Genomic DNA, 24,487 nt, shown 5'->3' on the forward strand with positions numbered 1-24,487 from the left:
GCCGGGCGCCATGGCTCACACCTGTAATCTGAGCACTTTGGGAGGCTGAGGTGGGCGGATCATGAGGCCAGGAGACCATCCTGGCCAACATGGTGAAACCTCGTCTCTACTAAAAATACAAAAACTTAGTTGAGCATGGTGGTGGGCGCCTGTAGTCCCAGCTACTCAGGAGGCTGAGGCAGGAGAATCACTTGAACCCAGGAGGCGGAGGTTGCAGTGAGTCAAGACTGCACCACTGCACTCCAGCCTGGCAATAGAGTGAGACTCCATCTCACCAAAAAAAAAAAAAAAAAAGCCCATGCAGAGGATTTCACAAAACTGCCTCAGTCCTAGGACTCTATGCCATACCATAGGCTGTTAGATATAGTAGAGCTAAAAATGATACATCAACACAGTGAGGACAGAACACTGCAAAAGGCACAGGGGCTGGAGCCACACAGACCTGGGTTCAAATCCTGGCTCAGCCATGTTCTGCAAGGGGCTCAGCTGCCTGGCACACAGTCACCTGCCCAGAATGAAGGGAATAATCACACCTTTCTTGCAGGTTAACATTAGCGGAGACATCATGGAAGAGATGAATCAACCAGAAGGCTGCCTGATCCAGAAAGCATGCTCCATAGATGGCAATGGTGTTGGAGGTCGTTGGAGTTATTAATGGAACATCAGATCATGACCTTGACCATCTACCTAGATTAGAACCTTCAAAAGGGCAAAGACTCCATCTGGTTTCTCAGAGCCCATGAAACATCCACAAATTGACTCTCAATCCTTCCTGACTGAATAAATGCCCAATACCTCACTTGAGCCTAACTGTAAAAACCTCCCCCCACGCACCACCAAAAAAAAAATTAATCAACAAAGACAAAATTTGTCACTTTCACTAGGGATGCCATCCAACTAACATGGTACATTGAACATGGCTTTATAATGTTTTCTCTTTATTTCTTTAACAAGTTTATTTTCTCAAATTATTTAAGTAATATATGTTTGCTGCAGGGAAAATATATATCCACTTTTAAATGTTAATGGCCCTATTGTACATATCCCAGACCCCTACAAATCAAGGAATAGGGACAGGGTAATAAATCCCAACCAGGCCAACAAGTCATATGACAATCTGTTAGATTTCTATAGAGCTCATATTCTTTCCCATGGGGTCCAAGCAGCTATTCAAGAAGTTGGGGCCAGGCGCGGCGGCTCTTGCCTGTAATCCTAGCACTTTGGGAGGCCGAGGTGGGTGGGCCACCTAAGGTCAGGAGTTCAAGACCAGTCTGGCCAACATGGTGAAACCCTATCTCTACTAAATATAAAAATTACCCTGGCGTGGTGGCGGGCACCTGTAATCCCAGCTACTCAGGAGACTGAGGCAGGAGAATCGCTTGAACCGGGGAGGCAGAGGTTGCAGTGAGCTGAGATCATGCCACTGCATTCCAGCTTGGGTGACAGAGTGAGACCTTGTCTCAAAAAAATAAAATAAAATAAAAGTTGGACAACTGTCCAAGAAGAGAGGACATGTTAATAATGAGAACCATACCCGTTAATATTTAACTGGAGGCTAAGTGCCCAGCACCATGGGAAGCACTTTACATGCTTTGATCCAGTTCATCCAGCTTCCCATTCTGAACATGAAGGAGTTGAGTCTACTATCTTAAAAAAATAAAAAATGCATAGAGGCTGGGTGCGGTGGCTCACGGCTGTAATCCCAGCACTTTGGGAGGCTGAGGCAGGCAGATCATGAGGTCAGGAGATCAAGATCAGTTTGGCCAACATGGTGAAAGTCCATCTCTACTAAAATACAAAAACTTAACCTGGTTTGGTGGCAGGCACCTGTAGTGCGAGCTGCTCAGGAGGCTGAGGCAGGAGAATTGCTTGAACTGGGAGGCAGAGGTTGCGGTGAGCCGAGATCATGCCACCGCACTCCAGCCTGGGAACAGAGCAAGACTCCACCTCAAAAACGAAAGACAAAACAAAAAAAAAACAAACATAGAAACAGAAGGTAGTCTCATAGTTGCCAAAGGCTGCAGGGGAGAGGGGAGTGACTGCAAACAGGAACAGGATCTCATTAAAATGTGGAGTTAGATAGTGGTGATGGTTGCACAACTCTGTGAACACACAAAAAACCACTGAACTGTACACTTAGAACACATGAATTGCGTGGTATGTGAATGCCATCTGAATTACACCAATTCAAATGCCCAAGTCCGGAGCACAGAAAGTGCAGGTCACCCTTCATCACTGCCCTGGCCTCCTCACCACCGTCACAGGTTTGCATACGCTAAGTGGTTTTGTTTTCTATCAGAGACAAACGGCACAGCTTGCCGTGTCACTACCTCTTAACTCCGCAGCAGGCCTGCGCTTGCGCTCGCCTCCCGCGAGTGCACATATACCAGCCCCATTCTTTGTCATCGCTGCATTTTAGGATCGAACCAACCGTCTATTCCAACAGTCTGTTATTGATCCCAATTCAAATAACACCACCATCTACAACCTCGTGCCTGCCTCTCTGCGCATGTGTTTAAGAATCTCTTTGGGATGGACTTCTAGAAATGAAACTGCTGAGTCAAAGGGGATGTAGTTTAATTTCTGACAGCTGACAAATTCCCAGGGAGTGTTCTGTGACCTTGAATAGCCACCTCACTTCCGAGACCCTCAGTCTCCTCATTTATGAAACCAAGGGGAAGACTTTGAGTCAACTTCAGTTCTAACATTCACTTTTTAAACAAGATCCAAAGGAAGAACGACTAACAGCAAAGCAGAGCTGGGGCACACGCACAGACCCGAGCTCAGCAAACACTCACTCCAGCCGGGAACCTGGCTGAGAAAGTCCCAGAGAGCAAGCAGAAGGAGAAAGACACCAGAAGATGGAACCCGCTCCAAGAGATGAGGAGGACGTGGGCACCCCCACCCCACATGAGAGAAAAGAGAAGCTCAGAAGGTGAAGGCAAATCATCCTCAAGGGGCTGGGCTCTGTGGAGAGATTTGTGGACAACAACAGGTAACACGGGCCAGCACCTCAAGCCAAGTGGGAAGGAAGCCCAAAGCCGAGGATACAAAACCCTCAAGGAACACCAGGCACACAAAAGATGAAGGATGAGAAGAAAGACACTGTTAACAGGAGAGATTAAATAAAAAAAAAAACCCTCACACAATGAACCAGAATCTATCCCTGCTCCAGGAACCTACCAGGAGAACAATGTCAAGGCTGGAACAAGGATGCCTACAGCACTATCAAAAGAAGACGACTCATCATCCCTGAAACCCAAGGTCAAGGCAAAGTCTAATGTTTCAAGACGATAAAAAAGATAGGTTTAAAAAAGAAGTCACGTTGAAAGCTCACTTCCCTTATGAATTCTGAAGAATGCCATGAGGTCAAGTCACAGTGGAGAGAAAAAAAGGGTCACAGGAACACACTCAAGCAGCCTCAATGTGGCAGCTGTCTCCCACGGGACAGAAGAGCAGAGCGGAGGAACATGGACACACATTGGCTGGAGCAAAGACCTGAGGGGTTGCGTTCATGGGGCAGAGGCAGATACCGCAGGGGATTAGGGGTCGGCAGGGCACTTCAATGTGGTGGTGAACGAGCAGAGGTCTATTATATCAGCGAGGTGCAAAGGGGGACCCTGAACCACCCTCATCAAAGTCACATGAGGAGGGCTGGAAGGGAGGGGAAACTTGTTAAAATGCAGATTCCTGGGTCTCAGTTCTCAGAAATAAATTCAGTGGATCTGAGAGGAGGACCAGGAATCTGCACTTAATAACTAATCAGAGTGATTTCAATGTATATTACAGTCTGTGGACAAGCATTAGGCGTTAAGAAAATGTCCCAGAGATAAGAAAAACTAGAAAATAGGAAAACAATCATATTCAAGGGCTCTCATCCAAAAGCCACACGTGACCGTGGGCTGGCTTCAATCCGCTCTTCTGTCCTCTAAGAGTCGCCTGGGTCACTGTGCCCTGAGGCACAGCTCTCATAAATACTGCGGGGAGCCAGGTCGGGGGCGTGGGTTGGTGGAGGCAGAGAAATATCCTACATCGCCCTCACCCAAAGAATTACGGCTTGCTCAAGCTGGAGGTGGGGGCAGAAGGGAGGAGGACACCCTGTTAGCCAGCGGCCACAGCAAGCCAGCAGAGCCAATGCCGCCTCCTCTCAAAGATGGGGTAGAACAAACAGCCAGGTGGCTCAGCTGTGACCACGCTGTAGTTTGAACCATTCCCATGTATACCTGGAAGCTGAGTGCATTTTTTTGCCTATGTGAGAAGGAGACCTTGATATATCTGGAACAATGTAATAAATGACAAACCAGAGGCTATTTCAAAAACCCACGGAGATGATGTGCAGCCTAGACAACTTCCCAGAAAATCTTAATCATGTCTAGGAACCCAAAGCAAGGCAGCTCTGGGGAAGCAGAGAGCAGGAGAGAGAGGAGGAGGAATCTGGGGAGGGAGGCGTGGCACTCCTGCCAGAGGGCTGAATCACGCTCTCTATCTGCTGATGGAACAGCTCTTGGCTGCAGAAGATCTCTTTGTACCAGGCTATCATAGTGAGAGAGAATGACACAAGACACAAGTCCTCCTCCGACAGAGACTCAGGGAAATTTCCCAAGGGAGGATGGAAGTCCTCTAGGGTATATAATTATATATTAGATTAAAAATATCAACGCTTTTCATACCGGGCACCTTCAGATGTCTGATTCATGAACTACCTCCCAAGCCTTTACAAGTTCCACCTTTCCTCTGAGCTACTAGGAAAGGCAGCAAAGTACCATTCACTCTCCAAGAAGGCTCTAGAATTCTGATTCCGCCATTGCAGTTGCTACCCCAGTACATAAATGGAGAGGGACTGCCATGGGTCAGGGCCCTGGACCCCATGGGGAGTGGGACCTGAGAGGCTGTTGCCTGCTGAACACTTGTATCTGGCTTGCAGCAAATGAGCGGATAAATAAGAAGGAGAATTTCCAGAAGTAACAATATCTATGCAAAACATAAACCAAAGAGGGTGCCTCAGGAGAGCTCCTGTAAACAAGGAGGCTGGGCCTCTGTGGGAAGACCTCAGCCACACCAAAATCTGACTGACTCGAAGCTCCATCGTGGGTGGGGCTGTCACGGAGGAATGTTCTGGCAACCGGAATGGCAAGTGCAATGACATGGGAACGTGGGCTCCTTCCAGAAACAGAAAGGCCAGTGTGCCTGAAAGAAGATACACATGGAGACAAGGTGACAGGTCACAGTGGGACGGCGGGCAGCAGCGGATGACATGGGGCTGGAGGCTGTGGGGGAAACGCCACATCTTATTCTCAGGATGAGGCAAAGCTGGTGGAGGCCTTTCATCAGGGGAGCCAGCAGCTGTGATCTGTTTGCTGATCGCTAAATCACTCTGGCTGATATGTGAAGAGCGGACTGCACAGGAGCCAACATGGAAAGAGAGAGACCAGCTCGGAGCTACAGCAGCATCCCCAGGCAAGAGACTATAGGAGCTGGACCCGGGCGACAGCAGTACGGACATTCACAAATGGCCATGCATCTCTAGGATGTATTTTGGAACTGGCAGGACTGGCTATGGATTGTAAATGAGAGACAAGTCTGCAGAAAAACACAGGATGACTCCCAGATTTCTGGTTTCAGCAACCAGGCAGTGGCATTTATGAGTGTGGGCTGGGCAAGGTGGCTCATATCTGTAATCCCAGCACTTTGGGAGGCTGAGGTGGGAAGACTGATTGAGGCCCAGACTTTGAGACCAGCCTGAGCAACAGAGCGAGACACTGACACTACAAAAAATACTTTTTTAATTAGCCACGCATGGTGGTGCATGTCTGTAGTCCCAACTACTTGGGAGGATCGGTTGAGCCCAGGAGTTCAAGGCTGCAGTGAACTATAGTTGTGCCATTGCATTACGCTCCAGGCTGGGCAACAGAGCAAGACCCTATCTCTCTATAAGAGAGAAAGACAGAGAGAGAGACACACACATACATACATACATACATACACACACACACACACACACACAGAGAGAGAGAGAGAGAGATACACACACACACACACACACACACACAGAGAGAGAGAGAGAGATGCTTGTGGTGGGCAGAATGGCCCCCAAAGATGCCCATGACACAAAGATGCCCATGCCACAAAGATGCTGTGAATATGCTACTGCACATAGCAAGAGAGACTTTGTAGATATAATTCGAGTTATAGACCTTGACATGGGAGAGTATACTGGATTACCTGTGTGAGCCCAATCTAATGACGTGAGCCCTTACAAGCAGAGAACGTTCGCTGGTTGAAAGCAGAAGAGAGGGATGGTAGGAGACAACCACAGAGGAGATGCAGAAGAGGAAGTCGGATTCCAACTGTGAAAAGGACTCAACATGCCATTGCTGGTTCTGGGATCTAGGGACCTCTAGAGCTCAGGGCAGCCCCCAGCAGAGAGCCAACAGCAAGTGGGAACCTTAGTCGTTCAGCCACTCAGAACTGGAGCCTGTCAACATCAGAATGAGCAAGGAAAGGGATTCTCCCCTAAAGTCTATGAAAAGGAACACAATCCTGCCAGCAACTCAACTTATTTCAGCCCATTGAAATCCATGGCCGACTTCCGACCTCCAGATCTGTAAGATAGTAAATTTCCAGCCATTTATTGTCACAGCAAAAGGAAACTAATACAATGGGGAAGACTGGGGAGAAATTGAAGGTTTGGTGGGAAAAGCAGATGTTCTGCTTTAGCTATCATAAATTCAAGTGGAGGAAGCCAGTAGACCGAAGGTTATGAGCATGTGGAACTAACCAGAGCTGTCGCTGGCCATGCCTGCCTCTTCCACCATCATTCCCAGTAGGACAGAAGTCCCATATACCCAGGAACTCTGCCTTGTTCCCCATTTTAAGTCACATAGTAGCCCAGTACCCGACACATGGCAGGTGCTTCATAAACAACTGCTAAGTGTGGAATGTCCCTCTTCAAAAACAATTCTCAGGAGGCCAGGTGCAGTGGCTCACACCTGTAATCCCAGCACTTTGGGAGGCTGAAGTGGGCAGATCACCTGAGGTCAGGAGTTTGAGACCAGCCTGGCCAACATGGTGAAACCTCATCTCTGCTAAAAATATAAAAATTAGCCAGGCATGGTGGCAAGTGCCTGTAATTCCAGCTACTCAGAAAGCTGAGGTAGGAGAATTGCTTGAACCTGGAAGCCAGAGGCTGCAGTGAGCTGAGAACTGGGCAACAGAGTGAGACTCCATCAAAAAAAAAAAAAAAAAAGTTCTCAGGAAACAATCAACAGAGTGAAGAGAGAACTTATCAAATGGAAGAAAATGTTTGAAAAATATGTGTAACAAGAGGTTAATATCAAAAACATAAAAGGAACTCAATTCAATAGCAAGCAAACATAACCTGATTTAAAAAATGGACCCAGGATGCAAATAGACATTTCTCAAGGAAGACATCCAAACGGCCAGCAGATGTATGACCAGCTGCTCAACATCACCGATCATCAGGGAAATGCAAATCAAAACCACAATGAGCTAGCACTTCACACCTGTTAAGATGGCTGTTATCAAAAAGAAGAAAGATCAATGTTGGCAAGGATGTGGAAAAGGGAACCTTGTACACTCTTGGGGCGGTGTAAATTAGTACAGCCGTTAGGGAAAACAGTAAGGATTTCCTCAAAAAACTAAAAACAGAGCTGCCATATGATCCACCAATCCCACTACTGCGTATTTAGCCAAAGGAAATGAAACCAGTATGTCAAAGAGTTATTTATCTGCACTCCCATGCTTACTGCAGCGCTATTCACAATAGCCAAGATACAGAATCAACCTGAGTGTCCATCAACACATGAATAAAGAAAATGTGGCATATATACACAATGAATATTCAGCCTTAAAAAAGGAGAAAATCGGCCGGGCGCGGTGGCTCAAGCCTGTAATCCCAGCACTTTGGGAGGCCGAGGCGGGTGGATCACGAGGTCAAGAGATCGAGACCATCTTGGTCAACATGGTGAAACCCCGTCTCTACTAATACAAAAAAATTAGCTGGGCACGGTGGCGCGTGCCTGTAATCCCAGCTACTCAGGAGGCTGAGGCAGGAGAATTGCCTGAACCCAGGAGGCGGAGATTGCGGTGAGCCGAGATCGCGCCATTGCGCTCCAGCCTGAGTATCAAGAGCGAAACTCCGTCTCAAAAAAAAAAAAAAAAAAAAAAAAAAGGAGAAAATCCTGTCACTCGTGATGACATGGATCAACCTGAAGGACATTATGCTACGTGAACTCAACCAGGCACACAAAGACAAAATACCACATGATCTCACTCACAGGGAACCTTAAAAAGTCAAGCATAGAGGCAGAAAGCAGAAGGTGATTGCCAGAGGTTGGAGCCAGGGCAGGGGAATGATAGGGAGATGCTGGTCAAAGAGTACAAAGCTTCAGTTGGACACGATGAATGAGTTTGGCAGGCTACAGGATAGCATGGTGGCTATAGTTAATTATACTGTATTGTTTGCTGAGCATCGTGGCTCATGCCTGCAATCCCAGCACTTTGGGAGGTCAAGGCAGGCAGATCATTTCAGGTTAAGACTTGGAAACCAGCCTGGCCAATATGGCAACACTCTGTCTCTTCTAAAAAGACAAAATTTACCCAGGTGTGGTGGTGGGCGCCTATTATGCCAGCTACTCAAAAGGCTGAGGCAGTAGAATCACCCGAACCCGGGGAGCAGAGGTTGCAGTGAGCCAAGATTGCACCATTGCACTCCAGCCTGGGCATCACAGCAAGACTCAGTCTCAAGAAAATAAAAAATAAAAAAATAGTAGATTGTTTCCTTAAAAAATGCCAAGAGACTAGATCCTAAATGATCTCATCACCAAAAATCTGGTAAGTATGTGAGGTGATAAATAAGTTTATTAATTTGATTTAATCATTCCACAACGTACAGATCAAAATACCACAATGTACACCATAAATATGCATAGTTTTTGTCAATGATACTTCAATACAGCTGATGGAAAGAAACAATCCCTGCTCCACATCCCTGCCATTACTGCTGCAATTCCTTACCCCTGCCTCCAGCCAACCTCCTGAAAAGCGCTGTCTCCACCGCCCTCTCCAGCCCCTCTCCTATCTCATCAATGCTGTGCGCTCAGGCTCTCACCCCCGTGGTCCACTGGCTGGGTCCTGACAATGCCACCAATGGCTGCCACTAGATGACTCAGGGGACCAACTGTGCTTGCCTTGCTTGCCCCATCGGCAGCCACGGCACAGCTGCACTCTCCCCTCCTGCAAGCATGCTCTCAGGTGGCTTTTAGGACCCCACGTTCTTAGTCTCCTCCCTGGTCAGCCTTCTGCATCTTTTTTTTTTTTTTTTTTTTTCTGAGATGGAGTCTCACTCTGTCACCCAGGCTGGAGTCCAGGGGTGCGATCTCAGCTCACTGCAACCTCTGCCTCCTAGGTCCAAGCGATTCTCCAGCCTCAGCCTCCTGAGTAGCTGGGACTACAGGTGCACACCACCATGCCCAATTCATTTTTTGTATTTTTAGTAAAGACGAGGTTTTGCCATGTTGGCCAGGCCAGTCTCAAACTCCTGACCCCAAGTGATCCGCCCGCCTCAGCCTCCTAAAGGGTTGGAATTACAGGCATGAGCCACTGAGCCCAGCCTCCTTCTCTATCTCTTTAGCTGGTATCTCCTATTTTTCACATCTTCTTAATGTAGGAGGGCCTCAGAGCTCAGTACTGGCCCATCTACACTCATGCTCTCAGATTGTTATCCAGTCTTGGGGCTTTCAATACTCTCAATGTGTTCCATCTGGTATTTTGGGCCCCGGCATGCTAACAGAACTCTTGCTACAAATGTCCCTTCTGTCTGTCCTTAGATGTTCAGGTATCTCACACTCAGCATGCCCCTAACAGAGCTCCAGTGTAGCCCCCACAAAGCCAACCCCATCCTAGTTAGCTGCTCCCTCCTCATCCTTCTAGCTGCTTGGGAGGCATCTGGTACTGCTCTCACTCACACCCCACAACCCGTGTTCCTGAAAATCCTTCCAGCTCCAGCATCCACATAAGGCCAGGGGCAGGACACTTCTTACCATTCTCACTTCCCCATCTGGTCCCAGCCACCACCGCCTCTTGCTTGGGCTCCCATAGCTACCTGCCAGCTCTTCTCTGCCTCTACTCCTGCCTCCCACACTCCAGTCTCCACATAGCAAACCTCTAAAATCCTAATTCCTAGGCCGCCCCTCCTCGGCTCAGTCCTCCAGCGGCTCCTTCTCACTCCCACCTGAGGCCAGCCTCCCTGCCTACTAACCCCACCAGGCCCTGGGCGATGCGACTGTCTGAAGCCTCTGTGGCTTCTCCTCCTCCTCTCCGCCTTGCTGCCTCCTTGGTGTTCCTTGGACACAACAGGCACACCGCCACCATCCCCCTGCCCATGTCCACATGGCCAGCAACCCCTGGGCAACTCCGCTCAGGCAGCACCTTCTCAACGAAGCTCATGCCGACTCATTTAACATCACGGTCTCCCCATACTCCTGAGCCCCCTTAACCTGCCCTATTTTGACTTTTATTCCATATCAATTAACAGCTTCTGACATGCTGTATATGCTTGGTTTATCCTATTTGTTGATCATCTGTCTCCCCCTTACTAGAATACAACTCCACATAGCAGGAATCTTTATCTGTTTTGTTCGCCTTCAGCCCAAGGGCCTAGAACAGTACCTTGCCCACCATGACAGGCACTCAATAAACATCGTATTGAAAGGAGCCATAAATGAATGAAAGATCTACACCAAGGTGAACGCGTGGTCACCAACAGGTAATAGCCTGAATGACTAAGACTCGCCACCTCTGAATCTCAACTCAAGTACTTGCCTGGCACGTGTTGCTGAGGGGCAGGAGGGTCAGAGAACAGGTCCTGAATGAACCCTTCAACATATGTCTGGAACTGCTAGACCCACAAAAAGGACCCCAACATCTAAATACCAACAGCTTCTCTACCTGGGTCTGGAAATTTCTCCAATCCACCACAAGAACCCTCCCCTACTCCTATCCCAGCTCCCAGGTCACAGAAAGGATGGCTTGGGATGAAGGGGTAGAATTTGTTAAGCTGGTGCTAAAGTGGGTCTGATGAGCAATTAGACAGCTGGAAGAGCCAGCTGCTCCCTCACTGTGGGCACCGTGCCACTTGGACAGGCAGCTGGCAACCCACCAGAGGCTCCCCATGGCTGGGCGCCCAGAGCCCCTCCAATGGTGGCTGCCTCTTAGGGGTGTGAGCCAGGGAAGTGGAGCGGGCACCAGGCACCCTGGCACTGCAAAGGGGCTGTCAGGAGCAGGAGGAGTCAACTCTGCGGCGACAGGAGGTCACCTGGTACAGACAAGAGTGAGAAAGGGCACTGATGGAACCAGGAAACGTACAGGCGTTCACGGAGGCAAATCATGAATCATTATTAGGTGGTGATGATGATTTCAGCAAGCACATCCTATGAACTTCATATTGCACACTGCCTCACTGAATTCCATCAGTCAGAGGAAGCAGGCATGTTCCCCGATCTTGGAGACAGGAAAACTGAATTCCTTAAAGGTCAAGAAGCCAGCAGGTCCAGAGGCGATCAGAGGTAGCCGCCAGGCAGGAGGCCAGACCAGACCCCTCTGGCAACTCCAGCTTTCCAGCTTCCAGCCAGGAGGGTCAAATGCTTTTACACAGGAGGATAGAGGAGGAAGATGGGAAAGTTTCATTTAAATCTGTCACTTTGAAGTTTGTGGATATAGCTCGTGGACTGTTTCCTTTGTCACTCAATTCTGTTTCCAGAAACCCTGTGGATTTGGGGGAAAGCTGGTAAGAAGAGAAGAGATGATTTGTGGGAATTAACTGGGCTTGGGGCAATACTGCAATTTTCTTCAAAGGAAATTAGTTATGGGACCCAGGCATGGTGGTTCATATCCATAATCCCACTATTCAGGAGACCAAGGTGGGAGGACTGCTTGAGGCCAGGAGTTGGATACCAGCCTAAGCAACATAGCAAGATCTCGTCTCTAAGAAAGTTTTTAAAACATTACTTGGCCGCGCACTGTGGCTCACGCCTGTAATCCCAACACTTTGGGAGGCTAAGGTGGGTGGATCACCTGAGGTCAGGAGTTCGAGACCAGCCCGGCCAACATGACGAAACCCTGTCTCTACTAAAAAATACAAAAATTAGCCAGGTATGGTGGTGGCCACCTGTAGTCCCAGCTACTCAGGAAGCTGAGGCAGGAAAATTGCTTGAACCTGGGAGGCAGAGGTTGCAGTGAGCTGAAATCATGCCGCTGCACTCCAGCCTGGGCAACACAGTGAGACTCTATTTAAAAAAAAAAAAAAAAAAAGACTATACTTTCAGGGATCATTTCTATAGTTTGTTACTAGAGAAGTTTCTCTGAATGTGTAGAGCACTGTAACAGGCTTAAAGAGAGCCAAATCAAGAACGAACTGCCATTCACAATTGCTACAAAGAGAATAAAATACCTAGGAATACAACTAACAAGGAACGTAAAGGACCTCTTCAAGGAGAACTACAAATTACTGCTCAACGAAATAAGAGAGGACACAAACAGATGGAGAAACATTCCATGTTCATGGTTAGGAAGAATTAATATCGTGAAAATGGCCATACTGCCCAAAGTAATTTACAGATTCAACGCTATCCCCATCAAGTTACCAATGACCTTCCTCACAGAACTGGAAAAAACCACCTTAAACTTCATATGGAACCAAAAGAGAGCCCGCATAGCCAAGTCAATTCTAAGCAAAAAGAACAAAGCGGGAGGCATCACACTACCGGACATCAAACTCTACTACAAGGCTACAGTAATCAAAACAGCATGGTACTGGTACCAAAACAGAGATATAGACCAATGGAACAGAACAGAGGTGTTGGAGGCAACACAACATATCTACAACCACCTGATCTTTGACAAACCTGAAAAAAACAAGCAATGAGGAAAGGATTCCCTGTTCAATAAGTGGTGTTGGGAAAACTGGCTAGCCATATGCAGAAAGCAGAAACTCGACCCCTTCCTGACACCTTACACTAAAATTGACTCCAGATGGATTAAAGACTTAAACATAAGACCTAACACTATAAAAACTCTAGAAGGAAACCTAGGCAAAACCATTCAGGACATAGGCATAGGCAAGGACTTCATGACCAAAACACCAAAAGCATTGGCAACAAAAGCCAAAATAGACAAATGGGACCTAATCAAACTCCACAGCTTCTGCATGGCAAAAGAAACAGTCAATAGAGTGAATCGGCAACCAACAGAATGGGAAAAAATTTTTGCAGCCTACCCGTCTGACAAAGGGCTGATATCCAGAATTTACAATGAGCTAAAAAAGATTTACAAGAAAAAAACAAACAAGCCCATTCAAAAATGGGCGAAGGATATGAACAGATACTTTACAAAAGAAGACATACATGAGGCCAACAAACATATGAAAAAATGCTCATCATCACTGGTCATTAGAGAAATGCCAATCAAAACTACATTGAGATACCATCTCACACCAGTTAGAATGGCGATCATTAAAAAATCTGGAGACAACAGATGCTGGAGAGGATGTGGAGAAATAGGAACACTTTTACACTGTTGGTGGGAGTGTCAATTAGTTCAACCACTGTGGAAAACAGTGTGGCGATTCCTCAAGGACCTAGAAATAGAAATTCCATTTGACCCAGCAATCCCATTACTGGGCATATATCCAAAGGATTATAAATCATTCTACTATAAGGACACATGCACACGAATGTTCATTGCAGCACAGTTTACAATAGCAAAGACCTGGAACCAGCCCAAATGCCCATCGATGATAGACTGGACAGGAAAAATGTGGCACATATACACCACAGAATATTATGCAGCCATTAAAAACGAGGAGTTCACATCCTTCGTAGGGACATGGATGAACCTGGAAAACATCATTCTCAGCAAACTGACACAAGAACACAAAATCAAACACCACATGTTCTCACTCATAGGTGGGTGTTGAACAAGGAGAACACATGGACACAGGGAGGGGAGCACTATACACGGGGGTCTGTTGGGGGGGAGGGGGGACAGCAGGGGGATGGGGAGTTGGGGAGGGATAGCATGGGGAGAAATGCCAGATATAGGTGAAGGGGAGGGAGGCAGCAAATCATACTGCCACGTATGCACCTATGCAACAACCTGGCATGTTTTTCACATGTACCCCAAAACCTAAAATGCAATAAAAAAAAAAAAAAGACTTGACATGGTGGCACACACCTATAGTTTCAGCTACTGGGGAGGCTGAGACAACTCTCAAGAGGACTGCTTGAGCCCAGACATTCAAGGCTGCAGTAAGTCATGATCGTGCCACTGCACTCCAGCCTGGGTGACAGAGCAAGACACTATCTCTAAAGAAAAAAAACTAAAACAAATAAAATTAGTTATGAATTTTCTTTTTTTTGAGACAAAGTCTTGCTGTGTTCCCCTGGCTGGAGTCCAATGGCGTGATCTTGGCTCACTGCAACCTCCGCCTCCTCGGTTCAAGCGATTCTCCTGCCTCAGCCTCCCAAGTAGCTGGGATTACAGGCACACGCCACCACACTTGGCTAATTTTTGTATTTTAATAGAGACAAGGTTTCACCATGTTGGCCAGACTAGTCTCAGAGTCCTGACCTGAGGTGATCCACCCACCTCGGCATCCCAAAGTGCTAAGATTACAGGCATGAGCCACCACGCCTGGCCTGTGATTTTTTATATTGCTGGCTTGTGCATCGTAAAGGTAAGGTCATTAAAAACCCTCAAGAATGGTCCACTGAGGGTCAATAATATTAATGACCATAATGGCGATGACATTTATTAAGCAGTTTTTTCTGCTGTTCTAAGTCCTTGGCACACATTAACTCATTTAAACCTGAGAAAAGTTCTTTTGAGGCAGGAGCTATTATCACTCCCTCCTTACAGATGAGCCAAGTGAGTCAGAGACTTTATAGGTACTTTGCTCAAGGACAGGAAGCCACCAAGAGGCACAGCCAAGATCTCAACCCAGGCAGTCTGCCTTGAGCCTATACTCCCAACAAAGTGGGGTCTTGGTGATGTCCTGCACAGCCAGGCCACATGCCCCACAGCCCAGTGGGCAGGGCCCTGGAGGTGATGAAGAGGGCCCTCGTGGAGTTCTGAGGAGCGGCCAGCAGCTATCTATTTCCCAGTACCTCATGGCCTGCAGGAATAACTGCAGTGCCCGAGTCAGCAATCTGTGTACTTCAGGCGACTGGAGTTCTCTGCGAAGAGACCAACCCACCAGCCTGTCATGGATGCAGAACAGGCTCTTCTAGAAAACCCGTTTGTCTTTCTGCACTGAGATCAGATGTCACTTCCTTCAAGACACCTGTCCCAAGCCACCCAGGACAGCACTGCTCTATGGACCTCACACATGGGGCAGTTACAATCCAGCGCTTCAGCCATCTGTGCACAGATCTGCCTGCTTTTCCTCTCTGGTACAAAAATGAGTGCTTAAAGAACGGAAACAAATAACAGCCTGCTCCCAAAACACAACCCAAAGACTGCATCAAGCTCTGTGTTGTACTTCAAACCAGCACCCAGTGGAGCAAGTGAGCAGGGAAGTGGGGAAGAGGCTAGCCCACAGGCACATGAGCCCTGCAGAAAAAGCTCTGACACCCTGATCCACAGCCATGCTTCTGGCCAGCTCCTGGCCAGCTAACAGCTACCTTAAAACCCTCTTCTCCCTGACAGGCCGTTCCAGTATGAGGCCAAACGGCCCTGTGCCCAGCTCCCACCTATAGCTTCTCTCCTGGGGCTCTGACTTATATCTCTTCCTCTGACACCTCATCTCTACAGACTGAAAATTGCAAAAGAACCACTATTTCGGCTCCCTATGGGAGCTGGGCATAGGCTCTGCCACCTTCTGTGTGTTTCTACACACAAGGCTTTCAACCCCCATGCTCGCTCTCGTATCTGGGCTTTGCACATGCTCGCCCACGTAAGCCTGTCTAACACTTCAAGGCTTGTTTTATGTTGGTTCCTGCATGAAGCCCTCCCTAATGATCCCCACCACAGCCCCAGTAACGGGCTCCTGCTCTGGGCTCCCCTGGCACTGGAGATCCCCAACCCGGCAGAGCCCACACCTTACTGAGATTGCTCCTTGACCTGACGATCTGCCCTTCCCACCTCCTACAAACTGCAGGAGGGGATTCTCCTGTATCCCAGAACCTAGCAGAGGGGTGGGACCCAGCAGGTGTTTAATATTCAATAAATAAGAAAATGAATGGAGTGAAAGGGTAAGTAAAGGAATACATGAGTAATGGGGGCCAGGACAGCTCAGCACACAGATGGGTTCTGATCACCCAGTAGTTTATACAGTGTTCCCTACACAGCAAGAAGTAGTCTAAGAACTTTTACATGTATTATTCACCTAATTCTCAATGATCTCCCTGTGAAACAGTCTCCACCTCATTTTGCACATGGGAAAAACAAAGGTACAGAAAAGCTCAGCAATTTACCTGGGGTCACATCAATGGAGGGTGGTTATGTGAAGATTCAGACCCAGCAGGCTGGTTCTACAATCTGTCCTTTCATCTACGTATCATACTGCCAGTGGTTAGACAAGTGGCCTGGAATGAACCCCACCTCCTGGTATCCACACCCTTGTGCAGTACCCTCCAGTACCGACTCTGGCCAGTGGAGCATTCGCAAGTATGAACCTAGTAGAGGCTTGATAAGCCTTGCATGTGGGTTTGTCCTTCAGGATGCTCCCTCTTGGAACTCTGAGACCCCCGCAGCATGCATAAGCCCAAGCCAGCCATGTAGAGATGTGATGTGAAGGGGAACGGCAGGACTCAGCCAACAGCAGAGCCAAGGACCCCATGGCCTTCACTGAGTTGGCCCAGGCCCTTCCAGTCATTTGAGCCATGAGCTGAGCCCTAGGACATCATGGAGCAGAGACAAGCTGTCCCACCACACCCTGCCTTAATTCCTGACTCACCCAATTGTTAGTAACCAAAATCAGCATTGTTTTAAGCTACTAATTTTGGGAATTGTTAGCAAAAGCAGTTAAAGAAAACAACTTCTTACTATCTTACCAATTGTTAGTAACCAAAATCGGGTTGATTTAAGCTACTAACTTTGGGAATATGGTTTGTTAAGCAAAAGCAGTTAAAGAAAACATCTACTTACTATCAGACACAGAATCACGTAGACCCAGCACGGCACTTCCCAGGTACTTAATGCAATCAACAGACACCACTACAGCACACTCTATACTAGTCACGGTTCTGGACACTGAGACTTGACAGAGAATAGAAAAGTCCTTATCCTCAAGGAGCTTAGATTCTACTGGGAGAGTGAGACAGACCAACAAATGAATGCTTTTTTTGTTTGTTTGTTTTTTGAGACGGAGTCTCACTCTGTAGCCCAGGCTGGAGTGCTTTGGCATAATCTTGGCTCACTGCAACCTTGGTCTCCCAGGTCCCAGTTCAAGCAATTCTCCTGCCTCAGCCTCCCAAGTAGCTGAGATTACAGGCACACACCACCATGCCCAGCTAACTATTGTATTTTTAATAGAGACAGCGTTTCAGCATGTTGGCCAGGCTGGTCTCGAACTCCTTACCTCATGATCCACCTGCCTTGGCCTCCCAAAGTGCTGGGATTACAGGCATGAGACGCCATGCCCAGTCATGAATGCATTTTTGTATCATGTACTGCTAAGAGCTGCAGAGAAAAATAAAGCAGTGCCAACAGTGCCATTCTAGATACAATAATCTCCTGATAAAGTGGCATTTAAGCAGATACTTGGCTGGGTGTGGTGGCTCACACCTGTAATCCCAGCACTTTGCAGGCAGAGGCAGGTAGATCACTTGAGATCAGGAGTTCAAGAGCAGCCTGGCTAACATGTCAAGATCTCATTTCTACTAAAAATACAAAAATTAACCATGCATGGTGGTACACATCTATAATCCCAACTACTCAGGAAGCTGTGGCCCCAGGAACCACTTGAACCCAGGAGGTAGAAGTTGCAGTGAACCAAGATGGCACCACTGCATTCCAGCCCTGGTCATAGAGTAAAACTGTTTCCCCTCCCCTCAAAAAAGCAAGAGACCTGGACGAAGAGAGGAAGACACCCATGTAAAGACTGGGAGGAAGAACGCCAGGAAACAGGGTCAGCAAGAACAAGGGACCACCCAAGATGCAAGAAGACGAAGAACAAGTAGTGCTTCTTGGGGAGGAGGAAGAGGCCAGAGTCAGATTCTGTGGGGATGAGGGTCATGCTCAGGGCATGATTATGTTCCAGACAGTAAGGGAAGTCTTAAAGACCAGATGGTCCAACAGCAACATAAGTCAACTTCTTTTTTTTTTTTTTTTAGACAGAGTTTTGCTTTTGTTGCCCAGGCTGGAGTGCTATGGCACGATCTTGGCTCACTGCAACCTCTGCTCCTGGGTTCAAGTGATTCGCCTGCCTCAGCCTCCCGAGTAACTGGGATTACAGGCATGCGCCATTACACCCTGCTAATTTTTTTTTTTTTTTTGAGACGGAGTTTCGCTCTTGATACTCAGGCTGGAGCGCAATGGTGCGATCTCGGCTCACCGCAATCTCCGCCTCCTGGGTTCAGGCAATTCTCCTGTCTCAGCCTCCTGAGTAGCTGGGATTACAGGCACGCGCCACCGTGCCCAGCTAATTTTTTGTATTACTTAGTAAAGACCTGTTGGCCAGGCTGGTCTTGAACTCCCGACCTCAGGTGATCTGCCTGCCTTGGCCTCTCCAAGTGCCAGGATTACAGGTATGAGCCACTGTGCCTGGCCCGACATGATCTAACATCTGTTTTCAAAGGATCACCTGGCTAAAGAGAAGCCTCAAGGAAGAGTGGCATGGCCAGAGTGAACATAAGGAGAGCAGAAGGGAGGCTACTGCGACAATCCTGGCATCTGACGACGGCGGGACTGGGAGGCGGGGGGACAGTGGCAGAGAGAAAAGGGGGTCAACCCCGCCCTTTTTCCCTGGTAATCCTACACGGTGTACAGTAAGGAACACACCATGGATTATCTTCCTTTCTCTGGGATAAAAGTTAAGTTTACTGTCACTCTTGTATAACTGCAGGATTGGAGTAAGAAGCACACTGGTCATAGCTGGTTTACTTCTTAAAGACACTCCCCAACAGTACCTCTCGAGAATGCCATGTAAGGAACCCAACCTGAAAATTTAAAAAAAAAATGAAAAACTAGTCTGGAGGCTGCTGGGAAGTGGGACTTTTTAATCCTTAATTGAGGCTTAAAATAAACAACATCGAAATGCCCCACTGAGTCATGCCACTACAAAACGCAGGCCCTGCTGAGCGCGCTTGGTAAATGGAACATGGACCCGATGACTCTGTGGGAGTAAACTCTGTGCCCACGTCAATCACAGGCCCCCAGTTCCTTTCTCATTACAAGTCACTGCTCATTGTAGTCACTTACTCTTTTACTTCATCTGGAAGAGGAGCTGCTGTAAGTCCAAAGGTATTTATGTTTACCCATACGATGATCTTCAGGGAAAAGCAGGAACAGGCCATGTAGGCCATAGGAAAATTAAGTAAAGGCAGAAAGGCTAAAGGAGGAATATACCCTGATAACAGGGTTTTGTCTAAAAATGCAAGCCTGGATTTCTGGTCTTCTGCACTTTATCTCCCACACCTCTCCCAAATTCTTTCAACTTATTTTAATTCCCATCATCTCTACCTGAAGAGCCAGTCTCTGTCCCTTGCCAAGATGACTGCTACAATGGCCAGATGGTCACCCCACAGTGGCCTCTGCCTTTCTGAATCCTCTCTGTGGAAAACAGAAAAGTTCCTCTTTACAGTTTCCTTTCTTGTTGAAGAATAAATCATAAATGTCCTAATAACTCTTTGTTAAGCCCTATTCTATGTAGCTGTTAGACATGCCATGCTTACAGGCATATAGTATATTCTATGTCCTTGTACTTTAATCAAGGTATCTGTGCAGCACGTGCTCACAGGCATGTCCCAGCTCTCCATTGCTGTTACCTGTTTTAAGAAGTTTTAAGTTGTTAGCCAATCAGTTTTAGTTTAGATTGTGAGGTCTGGCTCCAGTCAATGGAGGTCAGACACAGCAGTAAGGACGACCCCAAATGCATAAGGGATAAATGTGTCTGTTTTCTTTTGTTCATTGTACTCTCGTGGCAAGATGGATAGTGGGAGTCCCCTTCCTGCAGCCCAGGAAGCAAAAATTACATTGCTGAAAAATCCTTTGTCTTAGCGCTAATTTTTCTTTGCAGCATTGAGCATCTATTTCCAACACTCTCCCTATTGTGTAGGGAAGGTGATCAATTTAAAATACAAGGCCGATCCTGCCAGAAGAGTCCTCTGTTTAGGACTCTTCAAAGTTTTTCTATCTTCTTAGGATAAAGATCAAACCCTTCCAGGGACCTACAAGGCCCTGCTCCCTCAATCTCTGAGTTTTGGCAACACAGGCCTCTTCTTAGCCTCCTGACATCACATTTCCCCTTGTGCCTCTGGCCTTCCTCATATCCAAGGCAAGGAGACAAATCTGTCAAGGAAAGGGGACACTTTCTCCTCCCACAGATCTGAGTTCCAACATCTCTTCCTCAAAGAAGCCACCCCAGACCCATCCCCAACATCCAGACCCAACCAGACCCTGTGCAGCTGTTATTATTGCCAGTGACCACCGTGGGCCTGGGGTCATTGTTCTAAGAATATCACCAACTGGTCATTCTCTGCTGGTCACACATAAAGGCTGACCTTTGACTCAGGGACTCAACCATGAATGATCAGGATTGGCACTGGTTTTTTGTTGTTGTTGATATTTCTTTATTTTGGAGACGGAGCCTCACTCTGTTGCCCAGTGGCATGATCTCGGCTCACTGCAACCTCTGCCTCGAAACGATTCTCCTGCCTCAGCCTCCTGAGTAGCTGGATTACAGAAGTGCACCACCACACCCGGCTAATTTTTGTACTTTTAGTAGAGATGGCGTTTCATCACATTGCCCAGGCTGGTCTCAAACTCCTGACTTCAAGTGATCTGCCTGCCTCAGCCTCCAGAAGTGCTGGGATTACAGGCTTAAGCCACCATGCCTGGCGGATGTTTCTTTTTTCAGGCAGAAATTGAGGGTATGAGCACTGTTTTTAATCCAGAGACTGGTCCCAGCTGTGACTCACCCAAAAAGGAAGAGGGAATTAGGAGCGGTTTGCCTGCAGCGATGCCTGTCACCTGCACCCTCCTGCTTCCTCAGAGCTTATTTCCATGTTAATACAAGTCAGCCTGAATTACAAACTCCAGGGGAAGGATAAAAAAGTCGACACAGGTCTACACCTCTCGGTCATCATCTGTGCTTTATGTGGAAAGTAATAACAGCGATAGAAACACAGCAGCTGATGTTTATGGAGTGCTTCCCACACACCAGGTAGGGTGTTACCCTTTGTTGACTTACCCACTCTGTTCAAAAACCTACTCATTACGCATTGTTAATATCCCTATTTCACAGAAGATGATTTTGGGGCATAAGGAAGTGACTATCGCACAGTCAAATGACTGATAGGTCCAAACACATAACCTGCAGCCCCAGTGCCTTCCAAACAAGCCGGTTCCTGAAGTAGAAACTCTGTCTCCCCAGGCACTTCACCTCTCCCTACCCTCACCATCAGCCACAAAGCTGCCACCCCGGAGCTGCCAACTCAAGTGTTTCCAGCCAAGGAAACAGATGTCACTTCTGCAGGAAACGTCCTTCTGTTTCAGAATTCACTGACCAAAGCCTGTGACTGGTTCCATACACCAGGAGGAGGAGTGGCGGCAAAGGAGGCTAAATAACACGCACAGGTTTTTGTTTGGTCAAAACGGAAAAAAAAAAAGAATAAAGTTAAACTTCAATCACGCTATTTTTAAAGATGTTTAAGAGACTTTTCCCTCATAAATTTAACTAGAAGAAGTCGCCATAACCTACCTTACAAAAATTTAAGAAGTTGTCACTATCATTTGAAACCCAAGCAGATGACACGAATTCAAACAAAGTAATCAGAATAGCAGTCACATTTACTGAGCGCTTTACATACCCTGTCACCACATATTACATGTATCAAGTATGTAACATCTCAACAACCTTGTGAGGGAGCTTCTCATTACACCATTTAACAGATGAAAATACTGAGACTGGGGGATGTTAAATAACTCAGCTGAGGTCACACAGCTCATAGGGAGCAATGCCAGGATTCCACCATAAGAACAACCAATTTCAGAGCATACACTCTTGACCGCTACTTAAAGAATCCAACAACAAAAATCTTCTCACTGTTCAATTTAAGTATACCATTTTGAAGTAATTATTTTTTTGGAAGAGAAGAAATCAATGTTTTCTATCACTGTAAGAAAACTACGCCCTTTCAGACTATTTTTAAAGCAATGCTACCACCAGTTAGCTGGATCTTACCTGAGGCTTCATCCAACAAATATTATAATTAGACCCGCTAATAAATTGCCACAACAAATCTGAAAGGCGAAACCTGACTGTTCTTTTGAGAACACAAAACTGCCATTTCAAATTAAGTAACAGTAACAAATGGTGAGAAATGTGACTCCGCCAGCAACGCACATCTGTGCCTGAGCATTAACCAGGGGTCTTCCTTGTTAACCCATCCATACCACTCCCTCCAGCTTAAAGATGCTGAAGTGTTTCTCAAACAGTGATAAACCGTCCTCCATTTAGACACCAGGGCTCTCATCAGTACTGAAAAGACAATTTTGCTTCCAGGAAGCACACAAGAAACCCTCCATTCTACACAGGTGATTTGTAAAATTTTTTTTTTTTTTTTTGAGATGGAGTCTCACTGTCATCCAGGCTGGAGTCCCATGGCATGATCTCAGCTCACTGCAACCTCCACCTCCCAAGTTCAAGCAATTCTTCTGCCGCAGGCTTCAGAGCAGCTGGGATTACAGGCGCATACCACCATGCCCACCTAATTTTTGAATTTTTAGTAGAGACAGGGTTTCTCCTATTGACCAGTCTGGTCTCAAACTCCTGACCACAAGTGATCCACCTGCCTCAGCCTCCCAAAGCGCTGGGATTACAGGGGTGTGAGTCATCACACCTGGCCTGTGTTATTATATCGAGGAAAAAAACAGTCCTTTCTTCCATTCTCAGAATTCTAGACTCCACTTTGGCACCCTAAGGCAGGGTTCCCCAACTCCCAGGCCATGGACCCGTAACAGTTGTGGCCTGTTAGGAACCAGGCCACACAGCAGGAGGTGAGTGGCAAGTGAGTAAGCATTACCACCTGAGCTCCACCTCCTATCAGCTCAGAGGTGGCATTAGATTCTCACAGGAGCATGAACCCTACTGTGAGCTACGCACACACGGGATCTAGGCTGAGTGCTCCTTATGAAAATCTAATGCCTGATGATCTGAGGTAGAACAATTTTATCCTGAAGCCACACCCCTACCACCAATAGAGTAATTTTGTTGGTGAGAACCTAATCTCTACCAGAGCCACAAAGGACTCCATGACATTTGACAGTGGTTACAGATACACTGAATGGACTTATGCAAAGACACAAAGTTGTAACAGTTATTATCCTATTTAATCCATATGAGTCTCTGATGCAGGGGCACCGGGAGGTGCTTCTGTCTGAGCAGAGGCACAACCTGGTACTCTGAGAGGGTGAATGAGCCCACCAGGCTCCCATGAGGGTAGAACCAGGCCTGCAATCCATCTTCCAATGTGTTCTAAGGGATGGACCTGAAACCCAACCATACAACTATTCAACCTAATTATATACCCCACAGATGTCTGGGTCAAAATAGGGTATCAGACTGGTCCATGCAAAAATTGTTTTCCATGAAACCAGTCTCCAGTGCCCCAAAGGTTGGAGACTACTGCCCTAAGAGATCAAGAAAAACCAGCAGGATCTAGTAAAAGTTAACTAACAATCTCCCACCTTCCTGAGTCCCTGAGCCTAACATGTTCTTATTAAACTATGAATAAATTCATCATAGAGGCATCAAATACCAACTGCAGTAGGAGACATCAGGTGTGTAGGAGAGGAATGGAATGACAGGGTGGCAGAACACAAGCAGCACAGGTTCAGAGGTCAGTCATGGCCAGACAGGAAATGTGTCCAGGCTAGGGGGTCAGACTTTGGTCACATGGAGCACATGAAGCCAACCCAGTATCTGGCACACACCTTAGAGTGGAATCAAAAGCACATTTAGATTATTTGCTGTCAACTATGTGCATGAATTGGTGTGTGCATGAGAGATGCCAGACATGCACTGAAAGATACAGAAAGAGCGAGAAATCATTTCAATGCTGTGTGCTACCCACAGTTCCATTCATCCAGCCTACGGGCCAGGACATGTGAAAGATGGACAGGTGAGCTGCCACTCCCCAGGAGCGTCCACAGCCAAGTGCCTCTCCAAAGAGGAGGCTCCTGCTGAACTCAGGGAGGTGGTAGAGTTTGCAGGATGGGGGATGGTTGGGCATGGTGGCCTACGCCTGAA

At 47.2% G+C, this 24,487-nt stretch overlaps 1 protein-coding gene and 1 pseudogene across 2 annotated transcripts in view; one reads left to right on the forward strand and one right to left on the reverse strand.

Annotated features, from left to right (window-relative positions):
- The window catches only part of SNX29 (sorting nexin 29), a 596,058-nt gene that overhangs the window by 306,762 nt on the left and 264,809 nt on the right, over positions 1–24,487 (reverse strand). The gene's annotated exons all lie outside the window — the stretch shown is intronic.
- Positions 12,329–12,419, forward strand: LOC135269170 (small nucleolar RNA U3; annotated as a pseudogene).

Source organism: Aotus nancymaae, unplaced genomic scaffold (genome assembly GCF_030222135.1).
Source record: "Aotus nancymaae isolate 86718 unplaced genomic scaffold, 86718_ANA_hifiasm-v0.15.2.pri h1tg000049l, whole genome shotgun sequence".
Lineage (NCBI taxonomy): Eukaryota > Metazoa > Chordata > Mammalia > Primates > Aotidae > Aotus > Aotus nancymaae.